Source organism: Mytilus californianus, unplaced genomic scaffold, assembly GCF_021869535.1.
Source record: "Mytilus californianus isolate M0D057914Y unplaced genomic scaffold, xbMytCali1.0.p SCAF_6, whole genome shotgun sequence".
Classification (NCBI taxonomy): Eukaryota; Metazoa; Mollusca; class Bivalvia; order Mytilida; family Mytilidae; genus Mytilus; species Mytilus californianus.
Window position 1 is genome coordinate 116,915,982 of NW_026262712.1, and position 24,751 is coordinate 116,940,732.

The following is a 24,751-nucleotide window of genomic DNA, read 5'->3' on the forward strand; positions in this document are numbered from 1 at the left end:
AGTCACTGAGTTAAAAGTTTTACCACACTTTTTGAATACCTTGAGAGAAAGCTATACAATACAGCAGCCATATTTAAATAAGTTATATACATTATATTCTGGATACTAATTCCACATAAAACAGGTCAGTTACTAATATTTCTAAGTCTTTATTATTTACACAGTTTTCCTTTAGTTTGAATCTGAGAGAAAATGTATTTTTGAATAAGTCAGAATGATTGTGCATGAACGATAGATATTTTATTTTAAAGAAGTATTTTCATGAACTCAGAGAATTAATATATCATAGATATATTAATGATACATGTGTCACCGTCGTATTTATGTGTATAATTAAATGTTGATTTGTCATTCATCAGTTCATTTATTTCATTCATTCCATTTTCTGTTTCATCATACTCATTATGACGTTTGACTGAGACTGACGACATTTCTAATACACGTCACTGCACAATTTCATATACACGTCACTACACACCTGAACGATTTGAATAGAATAAAATATAGTTGCACGCACGCGGGAAAATAAATGTACGCCTTATATATATAGATATTTGCAGTTAATAAACGTGGTATCAAAGTCACTGTCTGATATTAGCCTTCACGATAATTTGGTGTATGTCCGGTTTACTGTGACAAATGGAGCCTTCAGAGAGAGAGATGACCTAGTTTTGGTGCCACGGATTTATTAGTTTAGAGTTGTCGGAGAATCTGTCCGTACTTGAATTTATTTGGATAACAGTTCATCTAGATATCTACTCGGCGGCACGATAATCCAAAAGTATACAGCGCTGTTGAGGTATATAGTGAAAAAGTTGTAAACAATTCCCGGAGTTGGATTGAAAACATGTAAAGGCATATTGGTAATGAATGTTAAGAAAATATTCATATTTTGCGCAAACCAACGAAGTGTATTAATTTGGTGAATGTTTAATTTTACATTGATAACAAAAGGAAATAGATTCATTCATTTATTTATTGTGTTGTGTCGATAACGTTCCAGTTGAGTAGCTACATAGTACATATTTTCGTTGTGTGTTTATAATCATCACAGATGTCAATTTCATTACACATTCCGCGGTGGATTCGACTGGTTTTGATATCAACAGAGTAAACAATAGTGTATTGAACTCAGACAGTATTTTATTAAATTGGAATTGATATTTAAATAGTTTAAAAATAACAATCATAATAGTTAACATTAATTACTAGAAATATTTGATTACAAGTATTATATATTCTTTATCGTGTTGAGTATTACATATATATATTTTTAAGATGTCATAGTTTATCTCATTACTTATATTTTTCAGTTTGCATTTTTGTGTGCATTGTTCCATGAACACCTGGTCCTTGCACTGTCAGATTTCACATGCACGTTAGATCATTTGACGGTAAGTTGACATTTTCATCATCATCATTTTCATTATTTGTCTTGTCTATCATCACTGTGTCTAAACTACCCCGGCAAAAAATGTTTTGACTCGATAGTATCTAATGTCCGGTACGGTGACGGACAATCAATAGACAGAGAAAAGGTAGAATTTCTGTTTATTTATTTGTTTTTTAATGACATTGAAGAATAAACATACACATATAACTATTTTCGATTGAATGATGTAATATTTTCTACAACCGTTCTAGATTAATGGAGAAATAAGTAAAAAGGCACATGAAAATGGTGAATTGAGTGAACCTTGCTACGAATTTATTTAATTTCTTTTTAAATTGAGCACATTGTACGGAAAGAAAAGTACGGAAAGAAAAATATTAACACAGAGATTGCATGGCTAGTCACTATGAGCACCTCAATATTTGCATTTCTGTGCATGGAACGAAAGAAATGGGTCATGTCAAAATGGAAGGATCCTGTTTCGTCAATGTTGTTTATTACCTAAGAACCCGGTTTTGTCTCAGTATAGGACCCGGTTTTGTTTTGTTTTGAAACCACAAATTTATGAAAAGCTACGTTAACACGGATCATCGAAAGAAATTAAATATGTGAGTCAAAATGATGTTATAAAGATGTTATTACAATACAAACATGTCGTGTTAAAATATATTTCAAACGGGAACTTTTCGAAATAGGGAGTAGACATTTTTGGATGCTATACGTATACCTTATTGAACTTATCTTCGAACTAAGTTTAAATGGAAATAAATACTTTATAGCATGTACTTGCATTAATTCCTTATGATATAAAAAAGAAGATGTGGTGTGATTGCCAATGAGACAACTCTTCACAAGAGACCAAATGACCCGAAATTAACAACTATAGGTCACCGTACGGCATTCAACAATGAGCAAAGCCTATACCGCATAGTCAGCTATAAAAGGCCCCGAAATGACAAATGTAAAACAATTCAAACGAGGAAACTAACGGTCTAATTTATGTACAAAAAAATGAACGAAAACTAAATATAAAACACAGCAACAAACGACAACCACTGAATTACAGGTTCCTGACTTAGGACAGGTACATATATACGTAATGTGGCGGGGCTAAACATGTTAGCGGGATCCCAACCCTCCCCTAACCCGGGAAATTGGTGTATCAGTACAACATAAGAACGAACTATAAAAATCAGTTGAAAAAGGCTTAACTCATCAGATGGGTACAAATAGAAATACATCTCACAAATGTTTGTTTGTTTTCTATGCTACTGTAATGATGTAAAAATAAGAAGATGTGGAATGATTGTGTTACCATATCAATGTATCAAAATAGTAAGGATAGTATGCTTTACTATACTATAAGCTATGGTTACAATATATTTACTCATTCGATCATCCATTGACGGACAGTGAGAGAAACAGTTCCGTTATGAAGGCCGTACTTTGACCTATAATGGTTTACTTTTACAAATTGTGACTTGGATGGAGAGTTGTCTCATTGGCACTCATACCACATCTTCTCATATCTATAAGAACATTTGGGATATCCCAAATCAAAAGGTTGCCTTTCGAACGTGTATTTTATGTCCTCTTCGAAATACACAAATTCTAAACTTCCCTATTAAAATCGAAATAATTCTATCATGCCATGCTCTACGCTCATTTTAACATGGGTAGGCATTATATTTGTCAATATTTTATATCTTGTTAACGCTTGGTTTAAAGTTTTTAACAAATATAATGCCTACCTATTCTTAAATGAGCATTGAGCATGGCATGAAAGAATTATTTCTTTTTATAAATAAAAGTTGGTTTGCAACATTATAACGTCCAATATCTTCGTCTTCGTCTTCGTAGAACAACCTAAGTGGCAATTTAGCCCGTGAAAAATTACAATGAGGCAGCTTTTTATCAGAGACCAAATGACGTAAAAGTTAACAAATATAGAACACCGTATGGCATCCAACAATGAGAAACGCCCATACGGCATAGCAAGCTAAATAAGGCCCCGAAATGAAAACTGTAAATAAAAACTAATGTGATCACTAACGACCTGATTTATGTACAAAATAAAAAAAAGAAAAATAAATACATGTATGATATACAGCAACAAAAGACAACCACCGATTTACAGGCTCCTAGATTCGGTACTGGCACATACAGAATGGCGGGGTTTAACGTGTAAGCGCCACCTCCACCCCCTCCCCCCCCCCCCCCCCCCAAAAAAAAAAAACTGGTATAACAGCACAACATATGAACAAACTATAAAATTCAGTGAGTTGAAAAAGGCTTAACTCATTTGATTACAGAGCCCCTATAGTAAATATGCGATTGGCGGCTGTCTCTGTTTTTTCGTCTTTTATTAAATTTTATGATGGTTTACGACATAGTTACATTATATCAGTGGCGGATCCAGGGGGTAGAGGGAGTACGACGGCTTGAATTGTAGAACACTTGTCAATGTACGATAATCATTATACAATGAAGAGATAAACCTATATATAATAGTTGTACTATATAGGGCAGTTGTTAACAACTTGATACTAGTGCATTAAAGAATTTGTTAATGTTAAAAAAAGAAGAAGAAAAAAAGAGATAAAATATTATTATACTTAGTATTATTGTAACAAGGAGGGGTAAACAAATTTTTAACGCACTATTATTGTGATCCTTTTCGCCGTATGGAAATTCCTTTTCTTGGGCGATTCTGCATGCATATACATTTGTCTTATTCTCTTGCTTTATAATGAACGTTTAGTTTGAAAATATTTATTTTCAAACGATCATACTGTCTTCCCCTTTAAGTAGAGCGGAACATTAAGATAACTATCTTGTTGTCCCAGAAAATCACATATCAAATGTGCGTCCTTAAATTTTCAAGGCCGTACACTTTTAAAGTTTGAACACTTAAATTTACATAGTTGATATAAAAAAATCTAATTGCGTTACAAAACCTTCATTTCTTTTTTAATTTTTCCTTTTTTTTATACAAAATAAAATTGAAATTTGCTTTGTTCTAATATAGCAGGAATTCAAGTGTTTACGGATTCAAAAAGGTTATTCAACGATCCCTCAAACTGCTGTTGAACGCCATATTTTAATTTTCGTCATGCGATTATGCATTATTTTCTATGACAAAACCGGGTCTGCTTTGTGAAATTTAAGGACAAAACCGGGTCGTACACATTTACAAAACCGGGTGCTTCAATTTTGACATGACCCACTTCTTTCATTCCATGCACAGACATGCAAATATTGAAGCGATCATAGTGAAAAGTCTTGAAATCTCCGTGTTAATATCTTTTTTTCCGTACTTTTCTTTCCGTACAATGTGCTCAATTTAAAGAGAAATTAAACAAATTCGAGGCAGGGTTCACTCAATTCACTATTTTGATGTGCCTTTTTACGTATTTCTCCATAAATCTAGAACGGTGGTAGAAAATATTACATCACACTATCGAAAATAGTTATATGTGTATGTATATTCTTCAATATCATTAAAACAACATATTAATAAACAGAATTTCTACATTTCTCTGTCTGTTGATTGTCCGTCACCGTACCGGACATTAGATACTATCGAGTCCATACATTTTTCGCCGGGTTAGTTTAGATACAGTGATCATATGTGTCTGTATACGTTTTGTATTGTGTTCCGTTTTATACATTTGAGTATTCTGCTTTGATTATGGCTGATGAAAACACATCTGTTACCGAAGCCGAGGGTAACATTAAAGGTCATGAACCTAATATGACAGAGACTGATATTGCAAAAATGAAAGCGTTTTTGTCTAAACATGGTAAATATAAAGTGCTTACTAATGAGGAGTATGACTTAATATCTTATGGTAAACCGTTGATTAAGAAAGAAGGAAGCATACCGACAGGGTATACTACTAGTACTCCGAAGCCACCTACTGATAAGCTTCCGTCTAGACGACCACCCCCTCCCCCTTTTAGAAAATACTATCACGATTTTTCAGGTCTAAATGATCAGGTGAAACCGAAAGTTAGTTTTAATTTGGGAAATCACACTCATGACGTTACTGGTAATACACCAACGTACCAAAGACCACGGTTAACGATTTTCTCTGGGGATGCAAAGAGTGAAGCTTCATTTGACGTGTGGAAATTTGAAGTTAAATGTTTGCTCCGAGAAAACTTGTACCCGGAGTTAATCATAGTACAGTGTATGAAAAATCAAGCCCGTAATACCCTGCTTACTCTTCCTGAGTCTGCTTCTCCACATAATATTCTAGAAAAATTAGAAGGTGTTTACGGAAATGTCTATTCAAATGAGACACTTTTACAGTCATTTTATACTGAGAAGCAGGAAGAGGGTCAATCAGTGGCCGATTACGGTATGAAATTAGAGGGTATATTACAGAAAGCATATGATAAAGGTAAATTAACTTCAGAAGTTAGAGATGATATGTTGAGAACAAATTTTTGGTCAGGTATCAGGGATTCTGCATTGGAAAATGCTACTAGATACAAATATGACACTATCAAGAACGTTGATGAATTAAGAAAAGAGGTAAGAGCAATTGAACTAGAGCTTCAAATTTCGGTTGCTTCTAAGCCTACAGCTACTGTCACACATCAACCAGTTACTGCTGCATCAGATATGAATGTACTTATACAGAAATTAGATGCATTTAATAAAAGGCTAGATAATTTCGAAGGTGAGTTGAAGAAAGTTAAAGATTCTCAAGGTGATGATCAACATAATAGACAAAACAATAAACCACAAGGTTCAGGTAATTATTGGAATAATAGAGGTACACAGAGAGGTAGATATAATAATAATTATAGAGGTAATGGAAGGGGCCGTAATAATTATAGAGGAGGTAACAGAGGACAGTCAGGAACAGATAACAAATTTCAGAATCAAAATCAGAATTTAAACTTCGGCTAGTCTCTGTCGCAGGGCAGACTAGAGACTTAGAAAGTAAGTATAGCCCTATTTTTAAGTCAGACTTAAGTAAGACTAAATCTTTGTTGGATAGAATGGTTGGTATTGAGAATCATTCAATTATACAGGTTAATTCGATGAAATGTAAAGCTTTGATTGATAGTGGTTCGATGATTTCAACAGTTTCTGATCATGTTTTGAAGTTGATGAAACCTGTCCCCGTAGTTAAAGATTTGGATGAATTTGAGTTATCAGTCAGTGTTGCTGGTGGTTCGAAACTGCCGTATATTGGTTATGTTGAGGTCGAGGTCCAGATACCTTTTCTTCAAGGCGAGTCTTTCTATGTTCCTATGTTGGTTGTACCTAGGTCTGATTATACAGATAAAGTACCGGTTATAGTTGATACAAACATTTTACGGTTAGGTATGGAGTTAGTACACTGTCTTGATGATGATATTTCGATACCAAAACAATGGGATGTTGCTTTTTCGTCTATACAGGATAACAGTTCAGGAGTGGTGCGTTCTTCCAATAAACGCCCGTTTAAACTGTTTCCTTCATCAGTAATGACCATATCTGGAATAGTGAAGCTAAAAAGTGACGCAAATACTGAGACTTTAGTAACCGAGAACCGCTCTATTTTGAGTGAGTTGTCAGATCAGGTGGTTGTCTGTCCCAGAGTAGTATCAGTCAAAGGTAGCGGTAAACAGAGGGTACCTGTTAGGATTTGTAATATAACAGCAAAGCCTGTTGTTATCAAACCTAAAACAGTCCTTTGTGAGTTAAGTGGAGTTACTGTTGTACGTGATGGTTTTGATGAACATGCATTGTCAGATAGTGAGACAATCAATGGAGGTAAGGAGAGTCTTGAAGAACTTGGTATTAACGTCAGAGAGGACTTGCCTGACAGTACAAAAGTACAATTAAAAGGTTTGTTAACTAAGTGGAAGTCGATCTTTTCTACAGGACCAACGGATCTAGGGTTCACTACATTAGTGGGACATGAGATTAAATTAACAGACAACATTCCTTTTCAGGAACCATATCGACGCATACCACCGTCATTGTACGAAGAGGTCCGTGAAAATTTGAAGGAAATGTTGGAAGCAGGGGCCATAAGAGAATCTTCTAGTCCCTACTCTTCCAATGTTGTACTTGTGAGGAAACCAGATGGAAGTCTTCGATTCTGTCTTGATTTTAGGAAATTGAACAAGAAGACTATTCGTGATGCCCAAAGTCTTCCACGCATAGATGAGACACTAGATTGTCTGACCGGAAGTAAGTATTTTAGTAAAATTGACCTTAGGTCGGCCTATTGGCAGTGTAACCTTAAAGAGTCTGATCGTTATAAGACTGCATTTAGTCTCGGTCCTCTAGGTTTTTATGAGTGTAACAGGCTAGCTTTTGGGTTAACCAATGCTTGTGCGACATGTCAGCGTCTCATGGAGAGATGCATGGGTGAGTTACACCTGAGAGAATGCCTAATATATCTGGATGATATAGTGATTTTTTCTAAGACAGCTGAAGAGCATATGAAAAGACTAGAATCTGTATTCAGTAGATTAAAGAAGCATGACCTAAAACTAAAAGGAAGTAAGTGTGAGTTCTTTTGGAGAGAAATTAAATACCTGGGATTTATTGTCTCTGAAGAGGGAATTAAAACAGACCAAGAAAAGGTAAAAGTGGTACGAAACTGGCCAGAAATAAAGAATGTCAGAGGTCTCAGACGATTTTTAGGATTCACATCCTATTACAGGAAGTTCGTACGAGATTATGCTAAAATAGTAAGACCACTAAATGATCTTCTGGTAGGACACCAAACAAACAAGAAACAGAAATCTAAGAAGAAGAATAAACCCAAGCCAAAGAAGTGGAAATGGGGCGATGAACAGCAAGCTGCCAGAGAAAAGCTGATAGAGGTATTGACTAGTCCACCTATTCTGGCTTTTGCCCATTATAGTCTACCATTCATTTTGAATATAGACGCCAGTGGTGATGGATTAGGCGCCATACTTTATCAACGCCAGAATGGTATCGAAAGGGTAATAGCATATGCTAGTAGAGCGCTACGTGCTGCGGAGAAGTTGTATCCGGCCCATAAACGAGAGTTTCTCACTTTGAAATGGGCGGTTACTGATAAATTTCGAGACTATCTTTATGGAAATAAGTTTGAAGTCCGCACGGATAATAATCCGCTTACTTATGTCTTGGGTAAAGCCAAATTATACGCTACATCACAGAGATGGATAGCAGAGTTAGCAGATTATGATTTTAGTTTGGTATATAGGAGTGGTAAGTCGAACGTTGATGCCGACAGTTTGTCAAGGATTGATTATGACCATCAGGAATTATTTAGCGATGCTGTTAAAGCTATATGCGAGGCTATTTTAGTTTCGTCCAGCTGTCCACCCGCTGAGAGCATTTGTATGTCTCAAACTCTAGAAGGTATAGTCGATAAGGATGACCTCGAGCTAGATACCTTTTCAGACATTTCTTGGGTTGTAGAGCAGAAGAAAGACGAAGATATAGCGAGGGCACTTGAATTAAAAAGAGCAGGACATAAACCTACGAAGAGAGAAATTGGTAAGCAACCTTTAGGTACACGCAAGTTACTTAACGACTGGAATAAATTAGTAATTAAGAAAGAAGTCCTCTATAGGGTAAGTAAACTTAACGATGAGACTATATATCAGCTCATTTTACCAGCTGCTTACAGGGATATTGCTTTGAGAGGTTTACATGACGATGCTGGTCACCAAGGCAGAGATCGTACTCTATATCTTGTCAATTCCAGATTTTATTGGCCTGGAATGAATAATGACGTAGAAGGTAAGGTGGCGACTTGTCCCAACTGCATACTAAGGAAAACTAAGAGTAGTAGATTTGCTGAACTAGTACGTATAGAGACAAGTCAACCATTGGAGATGATTTGTATAGATTTTCTCTGTTTAGAACAATCAAAGGGAGGTTATGAAAATATACTCGTGATAACTGATCATTTTACAAGGTATGCCCAGGCAATTCCTACACGGAATCAGACAGCCCAGACTACGGCTAGATGCCTTTGGGAGTTCTTCATTCAACATTATTCCTTTCCCGCACGTATACATAGCGACCAAGGCAGAAACTTTGAATCCAGAGTCATTAGTGAGCTATGTAAAATTGCCGGTATAAAGAAATCAAGGACAACCCCAGCTCACCCAAGTGGAAACGGTCGATGCGAAAGGTTTAACTCCACACTTTTAAGCATGCTTGGAACCTTGAACGACGAACAAAAGTCAGATTGGAAGAGTTACGTCCCGCCTTTAGTACATGCCTATAATGCTACAAAGCACGAGAGTACGGGATACAGCCCTCATTTTTTAATGTTTGGGTGTCATCCTCGTCTCCCGATCGACGCTTTCCTAGGCGTTGATAGAGACGTATCTCAAGGTAAGAGTCATGAATCGTATGCTAGTCAGTTAGAAAAGAGATTGCAGTATGCTTACAAGACAGCGACAAAAGTTGAACAGAAAGCTAGCAGGAGACATAAAACCAGGTATGATTTAAAGGTGAGAAATTCAGTTTTGAAGAAGGGAGATAGAGTTCTTCTCAAGAACATACATATAAAAGGTAGACAAAAGCTAGCAAACCGTTGGAATAGAGAGCCTTTCATTGTAGTATCTCAACCTGATACAAATATCCCCGTTTATGTGATAAAACCTGAGTATGGAAAAAGTAAGTCGAAGACTAAGACAGTGCATAGGAATCTACTGTTACCCATTTATTCTTTGCCAACCGAAGAGTCGGTACATCATAGTAAGAAAGAAAGAAATAGTAAGTGCACAAGTGAATCCAATAGAGTCGACGATGAGTCACAGATTGTAGAATTTGGAAAAGATACGGAATGTACAGGAAGTATTCATGAGTATTCAGATGAGTCCGATTCTGATTATGCTTTAATGCCTTTTGTACAACCAGGTCAGTACAAGGCCATACCAAGTAGTTCTCTAAATCCCTCGGCTGAAGAGTTTAGTCCATTGAGTCCAATAGCTTCGGGATCCCAAAGGAATCAAACTCATGACTCAGATATTCAAAATTTGAGTAATGGAACAGGTAATGCAAGTTCTACATATGGTCCGGGTACACAGTTATCGTCCTTTGATTTTCGTTGTCCACAAATATAGTCCCTAGTGTGGACAGTGTGTTACTTGTCGATTTTTTTTATACCCCTTCCGAATTTATTTCTCCATGTTTTATGACTCAAATAGTAAGTAGGGGGGGTGAAATGACACTGTAAAAAAATTTGGGTCATGAATTTTAAAGTAAAGTAGTGATTTGGTCCAGCTGAAAAATGTTAAAAATTAGCACTTCGGAGGCTGTCAAAAGATTTGAAGACCCCCTTAGCATGAAATTGTCCATATTTTGAGTTAGAGCCGATGAAGTTTTCTATAATTTTGATATAATTTGTCCCAAAAGTAGTACAACACACTGTAAAAATATTATTGAGAAAGCGCAGGTGGGATTTTTTTAATTTTCATTTATTGTCTAAAAGAAATGCACTACGAAATAACTGTGTACTCGGACCATATGGAACACATACGGGTCTCTCGAGTCGACATATTGATGAGACACTTAATACTAGTAGTAGATTAACGCATGAGCAATCCTCATTAATTACTCCGAATTCAGATATTTCCAACGAGGTAAGTAGCGTTCCAGAAAGTACACATGTACCTGTGGAACAGTTCAATGAACCGGTTTTACGTCGCACATCTAGACAGTCTAGGAAGCCAGATCGCTATGGTGATTATTTGTATTTTTAGGGAAAGTACTTATTTTTGTTTTTTTGTTTTTACATTTCCTTGTATATTGCTGTTTTCTTTGAAATATTTTGCTCGATAATCTTGGTTTGCACAGAGAGGCGGTGGCCACCTGAGCATATTGAGAGGTCGATCGGAAAGTTTGATATTTTAACAGTGTTAGTACATAGTATTGTTTTACATTCCAGGTATGTATAGTAGTTCTTACATTTTTGCGTCAAGTCGTGGTAGTAGCATGAGTCAAGTAGATTGTAAGCAGGTTAACATTATTCCTGGTGGTACTTATGATAGGTTGTGTAGTCTGGCTGAAAAGCGACTTCATAATATCGTTCATCCTAAGATAGTATATTTTGTTGCCGGGATTCCAGATATATGTTCTTTGGTGCGTATCAAGAACGAAAAATATGAAGAATCATATCTTTATTTAGAGAAGGATCATGTTGCACTTATACAAGAAGCTATGTCAGATGTTGAGAAACGTATGAAAAATATAGGATGTAAAGTTGTTTTCGCAACTATAACAACAATGAGTTTCCAGAAATGGAACACTCACAGGAAATTCATTGGTAAAACTGTCCGCCTGAAAAATGAGTCTGATTACGAGAGAATGCAGGAACAATTAAATATAATTTTACACTCAGTGAATACATATATTGTACAGAAGAACTTAGAAAATGGTGTTGTAACCCCTTTCTTACACGCTTTTGTTCATAAGAGGTGTAAAAGTAAAATTCGTTATATTTATTCAATGTTAGTTGATGGAGTACATCCTACTCAGGCATTTAGTGCCTCATGGGCACGTCATATGGAAGCCACGATGGATAAAAATGAGCGGAATTTATAAGTATTTGGTATAGGGTATTTGCCGATATACATTCTGCGATAATTCAGGGATGAATTTTTTGTTTTGGTGGGGGAATATGTCACCGTCGTATTTATGTGTATAATTAAATGTTGATTTGTCATTCATCAGTTCATTTATTTCATTCATTCCATTTTCTGTTTCATCATACTCATTCTAATACACGTCACTGCACAATTTCATATACACGTCACTACACACCTGAACGATTTAAATAGAATAAAATATAGTTGCACGCACGCGGGAAAATAAATGTACGCCTTATATATATAGATATTTAGTATTTCATTAACTGAATAACTGCCTTTCTGTGTGGATGCTTAAATGCTAAAGCAATATTTGCAGGTTAGTTAATTTTGTTATTTGAAAAGTTTTATTTACAGTTTCTCGATAGAAATTAAAAGTTATATGGAAATATTATGATAGTTTTATCATAAAAATCTACAATAAGATACTATACGGCTTTTCCTTACTTTTTACATAGTTTTATAGTAAGTTAAAAATTACTGAATTGCAGCTATAAATTGTCTTATTTGCAGTATTAATTCATGGCGAAATTTTGAAGTGTTTTGTTGAATTCATTTGTCCGTCAGTTCTTGTCTCTATTTAGTTTGTGGTTTTATATTTAGGTTATGAATGAATGTAATTGTTTTCCGAATTTGTTGAAAGATTTGTATATGTTGAAATAAATATATATTTGCAGTTAATAAACGTGGTATCAAAGTCACTGTCTGATATTAGCCATCACGATAATTTGGTGTATGTCCGGTTCACTGTGACACATGTATTGGTACAGTTATATTATTATTATAAAAGGTCTAAAGCAATGTCTATTGAACATTATACTTATTGTGTATAAATGTTATGCAGATATAATTTAGTTCATATTATATTTGTATTTTTAACAGGACCAGAATATCTCGATGTTATTGTGATCTGGTGATGCTTCAAAATAGGAGATAGACCTTTGTACCATATACATGGTAAGATCAGTGTTTTCAATGTATTTTTAGTTTACTGTTTTGTCCGTGTTTGTCTATTTAATTTAAGTTCAGTAAATGTATTGTTTGTGTCTTGTGAATAGTAGTTACCTGTATGTCAATAATTACATGTAAACATTATAGTATCAAATAGTTCATTCATAAATCAATGAATGATTAACGTAAGATTATTGGACATAATGTAGCACTTAATCCTGACTTGGTTTACAATTAAGTTTGATTGAATTTATATATTTATAAAATATACACTTTAATAGTATTGGTTGTATTCTTATAGAAAAGAGCCAGTTTATCGTATTTTATACATGTACTTTCCGTTATAAGAATTAGAGTTATATCCCTTTGTACACCGTATTGTCTATGTATTTATGTTTTGTTATTTGTGTACTTTCAGGGTCATTTATATATGTCGTATAAATAAACATCTTAAACATCTAGACGAATCATTTTATTCCGTCCAAGAACCCTGTTACATTATCAATTCCAAACCAGCAGTTCGACAACATTCAGTCTATCGCTTGAACCGTCATAAAACTATAACACTTCCGATACTTGTCAACGTTAATGACACTAATTACCTACTTAGTGTAAAATTCGATGATAAAAGGTTCTGAAAACTGACAATTTGTTAGATTGTATTGTTTGTGCTTGAAAACAGATTGTATTATAGAAAAACAAAGGACATGGGGTATCTATCCATGACACAAAATCAGTAAATGCACAGCAAAAACACACACACAAAGCAAAGGAACAGCTCTTGTATTGCTGTTCTTGTATTGTTTTTTGTTTTGAATTAATCACAAGAGATGTGTTTTTTAAACACTAAAGAAGTATTGGAACAATAGTCAAATATATACGATGACTGAAATTTGTTTTTTACTTATGATTTGTATACCTCTTAAGTATATATATACACCTCGCCAAAAGTTAAGCAACACCTAAATGTTTTTGCTTCTATTTTTTGTTTTAAAATTAAATTTGATACTGCTTTGTTTCCATATATTTTGTTAATCTATTGTTAATCGACAGGAAAGAATTCAGGTATAAATTCTATTCCTAGGTTACTTAAAAAACAGGTTTTCTAAAGCTACATACAAGTTTTTTCCTTGCAAGTTCCGTGCATCAAATGTAACTGTTAACCCCAGACTAAATTTTGCCAATTTACGTGCCCGTAGACCAGTCAAAAGACCATTGCTGACTCGTAAACATCGTCAAGCTTGACATCAGTGGTCACGTGGTCACAGCAATTGGATTTTGAGACAGTGGCATCAAGTCCATTGGTCTGATGAGAGCAGATTCCTCCTACATCATATTGATGAGCGCATGCGCGAATGGCGTCCTCGGAATACAGCATACAGGAAACAGCACATCCTTGGAACTACAGCGTTTGTTGGTGATAGTTTTACAGTTTAGGGATGCTTTTCATTCGACTGCAAAATGGACCTTTATTTTCTGGATGGGACTATGGCGGGTAAAAAATATCGCGATAACATCATACGGGATATCGTTGTGCCACATTTTGACAATCACAATCTTGCAACTAGACCAATATTCATTGACGATAATGCTAGGCCACACAGAGCACGCATTGTTTCAGATTATTTACGTCAGGAGGTAATTGACACTATTCCTTGGCCACCCATGTCACCGGATATGAATCTCATTGACCATGTCTGGGATGATATTGGTTGAAAAATCAACAACAGGGTTCCAGCTAGTAAGAATTAACAGGAATTACGAGCAGCCTTGATTGAAGAATGGCAAAGAATTCCTGCTATAACATTACGACGCTTAGTTCACAGCATGAGACGACGTGTGGGTGAACTTTTCCGAAAGCGTGGAGGATACACTCGCTAGTGACCTAAATTGTACTTTAATAGATTCACAAATTGTCACTCTCGAGTTTTAAAAAGAAGTTTTTGTATAGTGCAGAGCAAATTTTTCAATAACTTCAGTATAAGTTGAAACTCTATCTTGTATTTCATTTTGCCATTTTACAACCATTTGCCCAAAATGAAATAGTCAAAAATTCAATCATGAAAACAGTCCAAACTTTCACTTTTCAATTAACATTCTATATGTTATCTTATAAAAACACAAATTCAGTTCATTGTATCGATATTTCGATTAGTTATGAATTCAGTAAAAAACGATTCTGGAAAATTATCAGGTGTTGCTTAACTTTTGGCGAGGTGTATATATATTTATTGATATTTAAAAAAAAAGTAGCCACCAATAGGGACAAACTGATAAAATTGAGAATGGAAATGGGGAATGTGTCAAAGAGACAACAACCCGACCAAAGAGCAGAAAACAACCCAAGGCCACCAATGGGTCTTCAAGACAGCGAGAAAGTCCCGCACCCGGAGGCGGGCTTCAGCTGACCCCTAAACACAAATGTGTACTAGTTCAGTGAAAATGGACTACTATTCTACAATTGTTGTCAATTGTTTATGAAGGAATCTTGATTTTATAGGTCATATTTTGTAAATAAATATCATAAACAATCATTTAAAAACCGGACCAATTAGAGGTTACCGTAATAATTATTTCAGAAACACAATATTCAGATTATATCTAGTTGTTGATACAAAATTCGTAAACACAGCTAGTTGTTTTGATGTTTTATCTCTGTTTTAAGAAGTTCTAAGATTAATCTGTCTGTTATTTTTATTGTCTTATCAACTCAGTCTGCGTCAAATGACTATATTGGGCTCAATGCATTACGGCTTTTTATAAGGTCTTATACATTACTTGTTGTAAACGGCTTGAGATAAGGTAATCTATAAACAGCAGGAAAACGGTCAATGGCAGAACTTCTGTCCGTTATCTTATAGTTATGTTTAATACATTGACTTCGTCTAGTTAACAAACGTATAGATATAGCCATACAAATCCAAGTCTTAACACTGAATTACTATGGTAAACAATATTTAAAGTTCAAATTCAAGTTCAAGTTCAATATTGTATTGTCAATTAAAGACACTTAAACCAAACAGAATAATCATTTTTAATTCAGTCATGTAAATTCCATATTACTTTGTGTGTTTTTATTTAAGGGGGTACCCAACACTTTGACTAAAATAGATTTGGCTCGTTTAATTTTCATAAAATTTTGGCAAAATATTTACTTTGACCTGTTGACAAAAATATAAATATTTCAAGAAATTTGAACCACACAATTTACAGAAATAATTTTATTGGATATATAGCAGTTTGACAAACACTTATTTTGGTCATAGAGAAGCTTTAATTCTCTTTACTAACAGTATGTGAGTAAAACGTTCAGCTGATTTTTAAAGAGTTAACTCCCTTAGGTTTTCTGTACCCCTTAAGAGTCAGGATTTTAAATGTAACAGTACGGTATCCAAGATATGGCTCTAAACACACTCAACACACGAAACATTGACTAGACAGTCTACTTTCAATATAAGAATACGGAGATGTGGTATGATTACTAATGAGACAACTATGATCCACCAATAACTTCAGTGCAAGTATGTAAACAACAACAGGTCACCATACGGCCATCAACAATGAGCAACGCACATGCCATATACACTGTGTTAAGCTATAAAAAGCCACGGATTACAACATATGAAACAATTCAAAAGGGGAAAAAACAATGGCCTATTTTATGCCGACAACTATAAAATATAACGTTGCAATTTTTTTTTTCTGAATACATTACTTTTACTATGTATCATACTTATGAGACATCATTTTTCAAAAATATACAGAAAAAAATCTGAAAATTTAATGGATTCACACGGTCAAGTTCACAAGACTATCAAATTTCAAATGATTTGCTATATTTTATCCTCCTTGGATTAAAATAAAACTAATTATCCGGCCACATCCACTTGTATTTGTAGTATTTGTATTTTTATTCATCTGATGAGTTAAGCCTCTTTCAACTGATTTTTATAGTTCGTTCTTATGTTGTACTGTTACACCACTGTCCCAGGTTAGGGGGAGGGTTGGGATCCCGCTAACATATTTAACCCCGCCACATTCTGTGTGTATGTGCCTGTCCCAAGTCAGGAGCCTGTAATTCAGTGGTTGTCGTTTGTTTATGTGTTACATATTTGTTTTCGTTCATTTTTTGTACATTAAGTAGGCCGTTAGTTTTTTCGTTTGAATTGTTTTACATTGTCATTTCGGGGCCTTTTATAGCTGACTGTGCGGTATGGGCTTTGCTCATTGTTGAAGGCCGTACGGTGACCTATAGTTGTTAATTTCTGTGTCATTTGGTCTCTTATGGAGATTTGTCTCATTGGTAATCATACCACATCTTCTTTTTTATAATTAAAAAAAAATGTGTTTACTTTAGTTATGATGTTCTCCAATGAGGAGATGTGATTTTTTTAAAAGGTACCCATCAGATATTTTGAAGACATGTAAAGCACTTTCGTTCACGGCTATATGTTCGGGTATATCAGCAATAATACCCAGAATAATTCCTCGAATCATTACATGCCTGTTTCATACATAACAATATTACAAAACATGTATAATGTGTGGTCTAATGTTATCTAGATGTGTAATATTTGGTTTTATTGACTTTTGAGAAAAAAAGATGGTATTCACTTATTAAATTTTAGGCCAAATGCCCTTCGTTTGGGATTTCTGTTTTCCGGAACGCCACAATACTGCAAATGTAAATCGGTCGATAAGTTCTAGCAATATAGCTATATTTTAATTGAACCATTTCCTTTCCATAAAGATTAAAACAGATATTGGTTTGTTTAAATGGTTAACCACTTTCTTGTTTTACCAACTTAACCAACAGTTATAGGTTTATACGATTCATGGTGCGGCTGTTGACATTTGAAGTTATGATATATGTTTTATCCAACAACAACAAAAAAAAACTCTTAAGTATGGTGAAACAATTCAATATGAGGAAACAACTAAATATCACTCAAATAATAAAAAAAAAACTGACAAGGTCTTTTTTCAAATAGACATGAATGTAGTTACACAAATTTAAGTTAAAAAAACTTTACGTTTAATTTTTGTTTTCATCAAAAAGAAACAAAATTGCCTTGCCATGATAATTATTACTACATTGTATTTGGTTTCCGTCGTCCAATATTACATAAAATTGAGAATGGAAATGCGGAATGTGTCAAAGAGACAACAACCCGACCATAGAGCAGACAACAGCCGAAGGCCACCAATGGGTCTTCAATGCAGCGAGAAACTCCAACACCCGGAGGCGTCCTTCAGCTGGCCCCTAAACAAATATGTATACTAGTTCAGTAATAATGGACGTCATACTAAACTCTAAATTATACACAGGAAACTAAAATTAAAAATGATACAAGACTAACAAAGGCCAGAGGCTCCTGACTTGGGGCAGGCGCAAAAATGCGGCGGGGTTAAACATGTTTTTTAAGATCTCAACCCTCCCCCTATACCTCTAGCCAATGTAGAAAAAACAAACGCACAACAGTACGCACAGTAAAACTCAGTATAAGAGAAGTCCGAGTCCGATGTCAGAATAGGAAACAAAAGAAAATAAACAAAATGACAATAATACATAAATAACAACAGACTACTAGCAGTTACTGACATGCCTGCTCCAGACCTCAATTAAACTGATTGAAAGATTATGTCTTCATCATATGAATATCAGGCACAATCCCTTCTGTTAGGGGTTTAGTATTATACCGTCATAAAATATATGAGAAGAACATTACCCGTGTAAAGACTTAGTGACTATTGTTTTCATGGATTTGTTTTGTAATTTTCAATGCTCTCTCTGTCAAATATATTAACCAGGCTTTTGATTAAAAGGTCATTGGCCGGTTTGTAAATAACCTGCCAAGTATAGTTACACTTTAAGCTTAATATTCTCCTTTCTATATTTGAGTTCACAGCAGGCATAAAACCGCGCTGAAGTACTTCCACTTTCAATTTTCATTTTTCAAAATTCAATAATGAATAATGAAATAGTTCATTATTCATTATTCAACGTTTAGTAATGAATAATGGATAATGAAATAGTTCATGTTTCAGTATTCAAGTTGAAAAGTGAATAATGAAATAGGTCATTTAATTATTGTTTGGCTGTGACACTATCCCGTATTTCTGAATCTGCCTTTTTTTATGTCAATTTACATATTTTATTAAATTGATATCAGAAAAAAAAAACTAATAAACTCTTTGAATTTTTTATCTTTACTTTATTTATTTATTTTCGGAGGTTAAACTATAACGGAAATTCCGTGTTTTAATGTTATGGAGGACCTAAATGCCAAAATAGGCGTAAAAATTTTGAAATAGCCAATTTTGAATAATGGAATGGACTGCTGCGAGCCTTCAGCCCCTAATTACCGAGAAACCTTATACACCGTTCGAAAGCCTATCGATAGAGAAACAAAACATATATAATCATTATGTGCCGCAATGCCAATTAGAGGGATTACGGAGGACCTAAATGCCAAACTAGGCGTGAAAATTTTGAAATAGCCAATTTTGAATAATGGAATGGACTATTAAGACCCTTCATCCCCTAATTACAGAGAAACCTTATACACCATTCGAAAGCTTATTGGTAGAGGAACTCATTTTTTAAAGGTATATAATCAATATATGCTGCAATGCCGATTAGAGGGGTTACGGAGAACCTAAATACTTATACACATCGTAAAAAGGGGCGGAAAGAACACCACCGTCCTAAAGGCGAAAATAAACAATCGGGAACGAAAAATCGTCTCTTTTGTCGAAATTTTTTGAATAGAGGTCGTGTGAAACTGAAATATCCAAATCTAGAAAAGGAAAAGTATTGCTGTCTGTGTTGGATTTATTTAAACTTATTTCTTTTGGGTAAATTCCGGCAGTAAAATTCAAAAATTCTTGATTATTTAAAGCAAAAATATCATGAATGTTGCTGTAAAAGTTATCAATTATATGTAATTTAGATGGAGTTTGGCCATTAACTGTGATTCACAACAGTACAATAACAAGTCTGCTATTAAAGGGGCGCAATTGGTAAACATCGGAATACCTACAACCTGTCGATAAACTGTATTGCCGAAACGTACATAATTATATGTTGTCAAGAAGAAAATTAAATTTAAAGCGTTAATCATCTCATCACATTTCCAGTAAGTATATCTAATAGAAAAACAAAGGATATTGGTTAACCATCCATGACACACAATCAGTACATGCACACAGCAAAAAAAAAAAAAAAAAAAAAAAAAAAAAAAAACCCACCCAAAGCAAAGGAACAGCGCTTTTATTGATTTTCTTCATCTCAGTCACAGTGAGTCATTCAACACGGAGCAAAAAAACTCTCACCTCACTACAAGTTTAAGACGGCCCCTATCACCGGTTTGAGCGGAAGTCTTTGTAAAATAATTCGGGTAGACTTTGTAAGGTGCAACACCACCAAATCGGGCGCAGTAAAAAAAAAAAGCATACTTGAAAGTAGCATAGTTCCCGTTTTTATTAAAGAAGAAGGCTTCATATAAGTTTTAGCAAACAAATCAGATTTGTTAAAGGACCGTTTAAATAAATTAGAGAGCTTTTGTTTGATACAAAAAAAAACTATAATTACGATACGATTATGTGATAGTGTAATGTATAAGTTAAAAAATCATTACTGTCAACCGAATTGAACGGACCATCAACAGCACGTAATTTTTCCAAAACATCCAAATACTAGTAGTTAATGACACTTCAAAATAGTCTATTCCATTACTTTGATATGCTTTATTATAAAAATTAATAACCAGTTTTTTTAATAAAAGTAGTGGAACTAGTTAAAAGCCGAGAAAGATTAGCAGTGAACATTTACTAGAAGCTGGGAGGAAACGAAATATGAACGGGTTTTTTGTGTAGTTTAGGATGCCAATACATAGTAGGGACTTTCAAATTTGCAGAAGAGACTTTAAGCTGACCGGTGGTAGTGACATGATTATTTTCTAGTTGACTCTGTGTGGAGCGCACGGTCTTTAATTAGTTGAATGAGTTATTTCATTCTTAAGGACTTCCGTGTAGTATTTCCGTCATATCACCACATTGTTGGCTGGTTTATAAAAATAAGGAGGTGTGGTATGATTGCCAATGAAACAATTATCCACCAAAGTTCAAACGAAGTGGATGATCGCAATTATAGGCAACCATACGGCCTTCAACAATGAGAAAAACCCATACCGTATAGTCGGCTATAAAAGGCCCCGACATAAAAAATGTAAAACAAATCAATTGAGAAATATAACGGCCTAATTCATAACCAAACAATTTACGAAAAACTAATATGACAAACATGAACCAACGACAACCAGTGAACTACAGGCTCCTGACTTTGGACAGGCACATATAGAACGGGGTTAAACTAGTTTGTTGACGCCAAACCAACCCCCTGGGACAGTGGTGTAACAATACAACATAAGAACAAACATTAAAAAATCAGTTGAAAAGGGCTTAACTCATCAGATCGATACACACCAGAAAACATCTAACGAAAACACAGACGTGGCTGCGTATCTATACATCCCACAACAAAAAAGACACTAAGTAAAGATCTGAGAGTAATCGCAGCTACTGACAGCTAGTTCAACGCCAATAACAACTAATAAAAAAATGTATCTAGGCCTAAATTTCAATCAGTACACATTCAACATCCAATGGATTTAGTTTAAAGACGTCGTTATCAGTCAGAGAAAAACAGGACATTTTGCAATGCCAAAATATAGGTATCGACAGATATAAAGTTGTTGACCGGAATGAACACAAAACGCTTTTAGAGTACTTAAATTTTGTTTTAGTCCTAGAAATGGGTGTATAACTTACTTTTATATTTTTAAATTATTTTCGAAATGTGATATGCGGATATCAACCCATACTTAGACATTTTGATATTGAAATAGGAATAAAGTGATTTTTTTGTCAGATTTCTCTTATTTACACCAATTTTTACAATAGGATGAAAGAGCATCTCTAATGACATGTTGACACACTTACCAATTTATTTTCGACGATGGACGATATATTGGTCATTTTTTCAGAAAGTTTATAACTTCTCAGTCTTGAACGATGTTAAGGTCCCTTTAATTACATGGCCATAGTGATGATATCTAAACTACGATTTGAACGTTATTTTCAATTTAGACTTGTTTAAACTTCGATGTTTTACAGTCTCATGTTGAAGGAGCATTACTTTCTATACTGACGTCTTATGTAGCTGTCGTATAATTAAGAAATAAACTTTAACTGGTTTTTTTATACGTATAAGAAATTAAAGGTGGTTCTATGTTGTCAAAATATGAAGGTTTTGAACGATAGAGTCGTTAAAAATACTAGACAAATTAATGTTAATGTATTTTATTTAAAATATCCTATTTAATCTTCAGGTTTGTCAATTCGAGGAAACAGTCTATGGTGACAAAGCTGTAATGATACGTGTGCACTCATATTTTGGACTGAAAAGCGATGTTGTATCACACTCGTTATAAATATTGTGCAACTTACTAATTGGCATTTGACCCAGTTTGCATAATAATTGATGTCTACCATTGTTTTTAGATGTAGATAAAGGATAATTAATTGTAAAATTAGAACAATGATTATTTCGTTGATTGTGGTTAATGCGATCGCCATAAGACCATTGGTTGCGTTGGTTTTTTTTTTATCAACAACAGTGATGATATCAATAGAGGAAGTTTAAGATATGTTCCCTTTGAAATGGTTGGAATTTTTATAATTTAATTTTGTGTTAGTGTTTTTCTAAATGTTGGTAAATTAAACTTTTGAATTTCTTAGGTCTGTGGAAGCGCTTTAGATGTTTTTTGTGTTCGTTTAAAAAATTCCAGTTTGCCCTACATATTGAATACCACATTTCGGTTTTGTTCATATTACAAATATATGAGGCTTGGGGTTTTTGAATTTCTTAGATCTGTGGAAGCGCTTTAGATGTTTTTTGTGTTCGTTTAAAAAATTCCAGTTTACCCTACATATTGAATACCACATTTCGGTTTTGTTCATATTACAAATATATGAGGCTTGGGTTTTTCAGGGAATATCAGGTGAAAAGGAGAGAGAAAAATTCTTTCGTTCACTGATGACCGAACAGTATTATCTGAAGATAATCTGGAACAGGTTTGTCATTTTCTGGCATTGCGCGGGAATGTTTGTGGATGTCCACGTGCCTTTTTTGTTGAACAATCTTGCTGTAGAGGCATTGCATCTTTAAAAACAACTGGGACAATTGTTTAAGCCTGTTGATTTTGGGGTCAATAGAAGGTATGATGACCGTGTAATGTTACTCAAAGAAGAACATAATTTAATGAAATGTTCTGCGGAACACAGCTTGATACGACCGCAGAAGTCGAACCCTGAACAGTTGGGGCTTATGGATACTGAGTACTACATCCAAGCTTGATACAGCTCTGAATTTGGATTGTTATTACATATTTGACACAGCATAAGTTTCTGAAACAGAGTGAATGTGGTCAGAGAACTGAAAAATTACCTATTATGGTAATATTCAAAATATAAATACACGGTTAGATTCAGAATATCAAAGTACGCCAATAATTTAATTTATCTATTTATTAATGGACAATATTAGCTTAGTTTTTAAAGGGGTTTGCTTCATAATATATATTTTTAAGAACATCCGTTGTTCGACCTGCTATTCAAATGCGTTTTGTTAAAATATACTTTTTCACTGTTTTGGTCTTTTGGATAATGTTGTTTGTGCTGTATTTATACCCCTCTACCAAGAAATTTGTTTTGCATGCAAACGTATAAAAATTGCGGTTTTTATCCAACGCAGTCATAGGTTTGAACGTTGTTTTCAATTTAGACTTGTTTATATTTTTTCGTTTGGGCTTGTATTATATTTTCCTTCTGGTTTATATGATCCGTTCATCCTATTTCGACTCTTTAAAATTCAAGAGTCTATCCTAAATTGAGGTAAATTATATGGCCTTCCAAATGCCGTTTTGATTCCTAACATCATTGAAGAGACATTAATTGTCGAAATCCGGATATGGTGTACTAATTTTTGCACCTTTTGTTTGCGGTATACCATCTTTTCCGCAAGTTTATTGTTTTCTGTTTGGTATTAAATTAATAGTTAAGATCCATTTTGTTACATCTGGTGATCCGTTTACCGGTATTTGCCAATCGCCAATAGCAGTCAGCAGTTCAACATCCGTTGTTCGACCTGCTAGTCGAATGCGTTTTGTTAAAATATACTTTTTCACTGCTTTGGTCTTTTGGAAAATGTTGTTTGTGCTGTATTTAGACCCCTCTATCAAGAAATTTGTTTTGCATGCACACGTATAAAAATTGCGGTTTTTATCCAACGCAAATATAGGTTTGAACGTTGTTTTCAATTTAGACTTGTTTATATTTTTATCGTTTGGGCTTGTATTATATTTGCCTTCGAGTTTATATGATCCGTTCATCCTATTTCGACTCTTCAAAATTCAAGAGTCTATCCTAAATTGAGGTAAATTATATGGCCTTCCAAATACCGTTTCGATTCCTAACATCACTGAAGAGACATTAATTGTCGAAATCCGGGTATGGTGTACTAATTTTTGCACCTTTTTGTTTGCGGTATACCATCTTTTCCGCAAGTTTATTGTTTTCTGTTTGGTATTAAATTAATAGTTAAGATCTTTTTTGTTACATCTGGTGATCATTTATTTGGCAATCGCCAATGGCAGTCAGCAGGGTTTAGGAACATCCGTTGTTCGACCTGCTAGTCAAATGTGTCTTGCTACCTCTTCTAAATGCAAAATGTACTTC

At 34.4% G+C, this 24,751-nt stretch overlaps 1 long non-coding RNA gene across 3 annotated transcripts; it reads left to right on the top strand.

The window, feature by feature from the left end:
• The first annotated feature begins 530 nt into the window (after positions 1-530).
• On the top strand, positions 531-22,548 carry LOC127705131 (uncharacterized). 3 transcript variants are annotated; one of them, XR_007983706.1, is made up of 4 exons: positions 531-799; positions 1,314-1,394; positions 12,884-12,958; positions 22,345-22,548. It is a non-coding gene; the product is annotated as an uncharacterized LOC127705131 (long non-coding RNA). The 3 variants fall into 3 exon arrangements; XR_007983704.1 differs by lacking the exon at positions 22,345-22,548 and adding an exon at positions 13,371-13,685 and having other exon boundaries at positions 533-799; XR_007983705.1 differs by lacking the exons at positions 12,884-12,958; positions 22,345-22,548 and adding an exon at positions 11,302-11,887 and having other exon boundaries at positions 534-799.
• Positions 22,549-24,751: the final 2,203 nt, after the last annotated feature.